Genomic DNA, 7,188 nt, shown 5'->3' with positions numbered 1-7,188 from the left:
CCCCCCCGCCTTTAACATTTTTTACATTTTGTTCCACGTTTTCTTTCACTTTTCCGAAGACCTTTTAGTATTAGTTCACCAAGACATTTACAGGTAAAACTTTAAGATATTCTTGGGCTCAGAGAGGCTGTGAAGTCTCCCAAGATCAGCTGATATGAGACAAAGTTCAGCATGGGACCCAAATTGGCCCACACCTTAGCTTCCTCTTCTAGTGACAGGAGATGATCCACCGATTTCAAAGGATTGTTGTGAAATATAAGTGAGGCAGGATCTATGGAAATGCCCTGTAAATACCTAACAGAATGGATAAATTAAAAGTACTTGAAAAGGAAAAGGTTGTATAATGAAATACCAGTTAAATGCACATTTTTTTGGTTAACTTAACAAATATAGGGCAACTCCTCCTTTCCCCCCCCTCCTTTCAGCTAGCATATTTTTGTATATTTGAAAATCCTAATACCTATTGCTCACGAGAGATGGAAAAAACAGGAAATCTCATAAACTGATGATTGGAATGAACATATTTCAACCTTTTAGGGGTTTGGCAAAGGATATCAAAAGGCTCAGAAATGTGCGAATCATTTGATCTGGCAATTTCATTTTGAGGAATTGGCCCTAAAGAACTAATTAGAGACATGTATAAATATTTATTGGTTGGGTAGTTCATCATGGGTTTTGTTTTTGGTTTGTTTTTTTTTAAACCATGCATTTAAAAAAATCATGCCTAATCAATCATTGGAAAGCAGCCTATATGAGAAATATGGGGTTCATTAAGTAAATTAGGGAACACCATCTAATAAGGGAGTTTGGGTGGCCTAGTGGTAAGAATCCTTTACTGGAATCCTGAAGGCACGTGGTTTGAATCTACCAGATGCTTTTACAAGTAAGGAATGGACAATCTCCTCCTGTGCTATTTATTGACTCTGAAAACTGACTGAAAGGTCAGTTAGGGTTCAGTTCTGACTTGATGGTACATAGAGAAAGCTCACATGATTATTCAGAAACGTGTGTGTGTGTGTGTGAGAGAGAGAGAGAGACAGAGACAGAGACAGAGATTGACTGACTCACTCACGGTTGACCCCCCCAGCAGAATTGCTTTGACTCCACAGCAGCAGGTTTTGCAGAGCGATGAGGGATGGAAGTTGATGTGTAAACACACCAGCTGGCTGTGTCCTTAGTGGGAGAATTGGGAGTGTGTGCTACAGTCTCCTGGTGGACCATCAGCAGGAGCGAACCCCGTGATGCCTTGAGATGCCCAGCTCACCAGTACATCGTTAGCTCTTCCTCCTTCTGCGTCTCCTGTCCTGTTCCATCACACAGATGAGCCACCACACCCAAATCCTTGCCTCAGGCTTGGCTTTTGGGACAATCAAGACTAAGCGTATGAAGCTGAGGATTAAGGAGGCTTCCCTCCCTAAAATAAGGGAAGTGGGAGGCCTTGATCCTAGAAAGGATTATTCCCTGGCCCATACAGAGAGAGAATCTTGGGAAAGAAAGAAGCTGCTGGTCTTCATTCAATGCAGTCCCTAACAAGACCTTTTGTAGTTTTCCCCGCTTAGACATACCTGCCTCTGCTTGTCCTTTCATAGACAAACGGGTCTGGCCTAGAGGGAGCAATGAGGGTTGGTGTGTTGAAATTAGTGAGACTGGCTCAGGACAGGGCAGGCTTCAGAGCTGCTGTACATTGTATCACTGTGGGTCGCCAGAGACTTGACGGCACATAACAACAACAACATCTACTGACCAGATCAGCAGGTCCCCATGAAGTCATTGGGTGGCCTTGAACCTTCAACATTCCCTTGAGTAGCCCAGGACTTCTTTGCTACTTACACAGCTTAACTAAGCAGAAACAAAATAAAACCAGTGACGTGTCCCAACTCTTATAATTTTCCTGCCTCGTTTCTCTTGGAGAAAAATAGAGTTGAAGGAAGAAAAAGAAAAAGATAAAGGGATGAGAGGAAGGTTTTTCCATCACTCTAATTTTTGAAACATAAAAGCCATTCTTTGAGAGTAAATCCATTCTGCCCCCACCCCACTCCCCGTGGCATTCAGCATAGAGAAATTCCTAGGAAAATAATTTGTCAAGTTCCAACTGATCAAAGATACATTTGAAAGGACTCGCCCCCCTCAACCATTTTTTCCTTCCAATGGAAAAAAAAAAAGCCCCCATCTCAGCTCCGAATGAATCGGCAATTCATTTACTGGCTGTCAGATAAAGTAGCTCAATTCCCATCACGCCTTTCACTGGATCGGGCCAAGGAGGAAGCAATTCTGTGCCCACCGAGTGTATGAGCCGGGGGTATGTTAGTGATTAAGGAATCTTGGCCTGAGGGAGGCAGAGAGATATGACTCAGATTCACAAATGCATCATAAATCTCCCTCTTTTATTCAAAATGTGTGTTTTATAGTCGTTTCCTGGCCAATTGCTGCCTTCAATAAATATATAATGTATCTGGATTTAGCTTTTCGGCCCAGGGCTGGGGTTTGTTTCCTGGGCCAAGTATTCTTGATATTTCCAAGAGCTAGAAAAGAGCAAATAATGAAGGTCTCTTTTCTTCCTGACTCACCAGCCACACCCCACATTAAAAAAAAATTAAATAAAAATAAAGGTCCGTGCTAATCAGGTCAATCGAGATAGTGAAACCTGTTCATTTGGGTTCATTTTGTGTTCATCCTTCCGATGGGCCACCATGCTCCTCCGTCTCTTGGGTATACGCTAATGACATTGCAACATCTGAAGGTCATTGATTGAACTTGCTTGGAGGCACTAACGCAGACATTTGGTCCAAAGACTTTGGCTTGGAGCATCCACTGTTTCCATAAAAGGTTTCCATCTGTTCCTTATGCGCCAGACTTCCCAACCCACTTCTATTCCATTGCGTCAAGGTGGCCGTGTCCAGAGGTGGAGAAGAGAAGAAAGAAGATCTCCTTCACCCTGCTCCTCATGTTTGCCGTGAACTTGAGCTGAGGAAAGGGTTCAAGGTGCAGACTCTTTCTACAGTCCCGTCTATCGAGGGCTCTTGTTCAGCACTGTGTAGGATGAATTTGGTGGAGGTAAGTTGCTGTGGTTGATTCTGCCTTACAACGACCTCATGTTCCACAGAATGGAGTGTTGCCAACTAAACTGTACCGTCTTCAAAATCGCTGACGTGTTGGGTTCCGAGTTGTGACCCCTTGCCAGCTGATCTTATTGTGAGTTTCTCCCATCGTCACCGGCCTCCATTCCACCAAGATCACGTTCTCCTCTAGCGACCGGTCTCTCCCAAGCACATCCTAGTGAACTGAGCTGAAGCCTTGGATAATGTTCTGTGATCTCTAGTATTTTTGTTGGTTAATTTTTAGAAGTAGTTAGCCAGATCTGCAGCCTCCAATATGGATTGAGGCTCAATGTCAAGAAGACAAAGATTCTTACCACTGGACCAACTGGAAGTCACTGAAGGTCCCCACTGCCGCCGAAGCTGCAGTTTAGAGCGTGTATCAGTCAGAGGAGATGTAAGGCTTTGATCTGTTGCTCTCAGGATTATTATGAACTATAGTCCGTTTGAAGGACTTCTTTGCACTGTGCCAGGCACATCGTGGGAGTCCCTAGGTGACGTGAACAAGGAGCCCCGGTGGCACAGTTTGTAGCATAGTGGGCTGCTCACCAAAAGGTCAGAGGTTTGAAACCACCAACCACTCCACAGGGGAAAGGCAGGGAGTCTCCTCCTGCAGAGATGAAACCAATTAGAATAGGTCAGAGAAAGCAGCATCTGATTAATAATAAAGTCCTGAGGAAAGGAAGTGCCACCGTAGATGGAGGGAAATGAGAATCACAGAGAGGGAGTGGTCAAAATGGGATGACGTCATTGTCATTCGTGTTATGTAACAAAATGTACATGAAGGAATGAAAAGGCAATAAGCATTATAGACCTCCACTCAAATCACAAAATAAACATTAACAATGTATAGCTTAGCTTCAGAAACCCAGTGGAGGGTCATCATATGTTGAAACCAACCAACACTACAGCAGTGGCTTTGTTGACTGGCATGCACAGGTGACGTGCTCAGCTACTGAGAGGCTGGAGATTCGAATCCATCCCCAGGAGCCTTGGCAGAAAGATCTGGTAATTTCGTTCTGAGCAAATCACAGTCCTTGGAAATCTTTCGGAGCTCTACTCTGACACAAATGGAGTCACCATGAATCGTCCTCGACTCCCGAGGCAGCTGTTGAAGCCATAATGAACACCCCACACACAGCAGCGATCACAGACGCTGTCTCCCTGCTGTCTGTTTCCACAAAGACTTTGAGGCTACTCGCAAAAAGACAGCAACTCCAGAGAGAGTAACGAGTAACATGACATTTCCGAGAGAGTGGATGATGGTGACTGTTAGAGGCCATTGAGTTGACGCTGATATTTCATTCATGTCCAGAGCAAAGCATCGTCGTTTCCGGGGCTAAGTCCACTATTGTGGGAGTTATGTGGTGTCTTCCAACCTCAAGCACTCATCTCCCGGCCTCACACTGGACGATATTCCAATCTACAGGACTTCTGTTGGTCTGCATGGTTTTCTTTGGCTGATTTTCAGAAGCAGAGAGCCAGGCTTTTCTTCCTGGCCTAGGCTACGTGAGAAAGCAATGCTCCCCAGCTAAAGAGCTAAAGACTGGCCAGGCCTGGGATGGGGACAAGCAGTGACATCTTCCATCTCCAGGTCTTCCTAGGCTAGCCATTGAAGTGGACGCAACTTTCTCTCCTGCTCCTTTTGGGGACAGTTATGATTTCTTCCTTTAAAACTCAATTTGAGTGAAGATGTAAAGAGCAAATGGATTTTCCCTTCAACCTTGTATACATTTTTCAATGCCATTCATTGCAATACTGACATTGTAGGATTAATGGAAAGAAGCATCATAGGGAGGGAGCAGGAACAGTGCAGGGTTTTCACTCTGGAAACCAGATGCCATATTGTGAGGAAGCCTAAACTAGCCTACCAGCTGGTTTCTTCCTTGGGAGAGACTTGCAGAGCAAGGAACCGAAGCTGCCAGCCAGCATCCACCACTAGGCATGTGAATGAAGAACCTTCTCATAATTCCAGCCTTCCGTTTTGACATCATAGCACAGAAGCAATTTGTCTTCACTGTGCCCTGTCCAAATTCCTGAGCCACAGAATCCAAGAGGCAATAAACGACTGTCTTATGCCTGTAAGTCTGAAGCTATTTTGCTTCTTAGCTGTAGGAACGGAAACATCCTGTGTAGTTACTTGACACTGTGCTGTAGAAATAAACTTGGCTCTGAGCTTCCTAGCTGCCAAAACAAGGAAAGAGTTATAGTGGGTTCCAAGAGGCTGCAAGTTTGTCAAAGACAAACACATCGAGGAGTTTGCTAAAAACCAGAGGGAGGTTTTCCTTGGGGTTCTTGTAAAGACACGGGGGCTGCTGTGGAGTTGTTCCGGGATGCTCTTGACCGTACCACCGTGGGAGGCCCAGCAGCAACTATTCCTGGATGGTTTCCCCTGGTCACAGCACAGTTTGGGAAAAATCAAGTCTTCCAAGAGGACAAAGAAGCTAGGTTCTCTGCTTAACCGTGGAGATGTGTTTGTGGAAACCCATAAGCAACGAGGTCAGGACCTCTCTCACCAGACACAGGAGGAGGGATAATGTTTAGTCTTCATTGGCTGAATGAATAAGCAAATAAATGCCTGTACATCTTCAAGACCATCTTTTCACCATCGAGGAGTCTCAAGCAGCACCCTGGCCGCAACATTTGTCTGAAGGCAGGAAGTGCTAGGGGAGGACAAGTGGAAATGGGAAACACAGGGAGGAAGGAGGTTGAGTGCTGCTCCCAACATGGAAATGATAATCAGGATCCCAGAATGTACTGTTGTTAGATGCCGTGGAGTCAGCCTAGTCCTGCACCATCCTCACAGTCTCTGCTACGAGTCCAGCTTCAAATCTCCCAGGTGACCGACCACTTACCAGCTGGGTGGCTTCAAGCAGGTTCCTCCACTGCTCTAGGCCTCAGTGTCCTTGTCTCTGAGATAGCAGTAATTGGTTGTTGTTGGTAATTGTTGTCAGGTTGAATCTGGGCCATGACGATCCCACGTGGGCGGAGAAGAAGTAAGTGTCCCGTGGGGTGTTGAGGGCTGTGAACTTTCAGATCACCAGGCCTTCTGAGCCCACTCTGGGAGGGTTCGAACCACAAATCTTTTGGTTAATATCAAGGTGCTTAACCTTTTGTGCCAGGGATGCTGATAATGGTGGTGCCCATTTCCAAGTATAATCAGGCCTATATTCATTGTTATTGTTGTTATTACTATTATTATTAGCTTAGGCAGGATAGCTGAGCGGCCAGGGAGGCCCTTCCCCCAGCTCACTCTCCCTTTCCTGGCTTTCACACTCTCCCAGCCACTTGAAGAAGACAAGTCGAAGTTTCAAGTGGTTCCCCTGGGAACAATCCCCAAGTATGTGGGGGGGGGCCAAGATGGGACCATGGGGTCCATTCTCAGAACTGAGCTATAAACAGGCAGGACCTGGGCGGGGCCAGGGGCCAGAAGAGCAAGTGGGTGATGGTGGCTCTCAGTTCTGGGGAAGCAGGGCAACCGGGATGCCATCCTCATGCTTTCCTTCCTCCCCTCCCCCAGCGTGCCAGCCTTCTCTCCTCCAGGACTGTAAGTACTTTAGACAAGAGGCGATAGTGTCAGAGGAGATGGATGGGACAGCGGCTTATCTCGCTTAAAGAGACACCACTGCCAGACGGGACCGGCCTCTCAGCTCCCCCGCCTCTCACCTCCGGGCCCTCCTGAGGAGTCAGTTCTCCAGACGCGCATGTGCGTACACACACACACACACACACACACACACACACGATGCATACTCAGGCACACACGCTCACTCATAGAAATACAGACACGTACTCACATTTATACAGACACATAGACTCACACACACTCCACCCACTCACATACTTAGGCACAAACGCACTCATAGAAGTATACACATACACACACACATACTCAGCTCAGTCCCACTCACATAAATACAGGCGCACACACACACACACACACGACACATACCCAGGCACACACACTCACTCATAAATACCCTCACGTACTCACATGCTCTTACACAGACACATAGGCTAACACACACACACACACACACACACACACACACTCCACTCATTCACATATTTAACACTCATGGATGTGTAAACA

The sequence above is a fragment of the Elephantulus edwardii genome, unplaced genomic scaffold (assembly GCF_000299155.1).
Source record: "Elephantulus edwardii isolate Elephantulus edwardi_28Jun2011 unplaced genomic scaffold, EleEdw1.0 scaffold00089, whole genome shotgun sequence".
Lineage (NCBI taxonomy): Eukaryota > Metazoa > Chordata > Mammalia > Macroscelidea > Macroscelididae > Elephantulus > Elephantulus edwardii.
The sequence above is the reverse complement of the archived record's forward strand: the minus strand, read 5'-3'. Positions refer to the sequence as shown.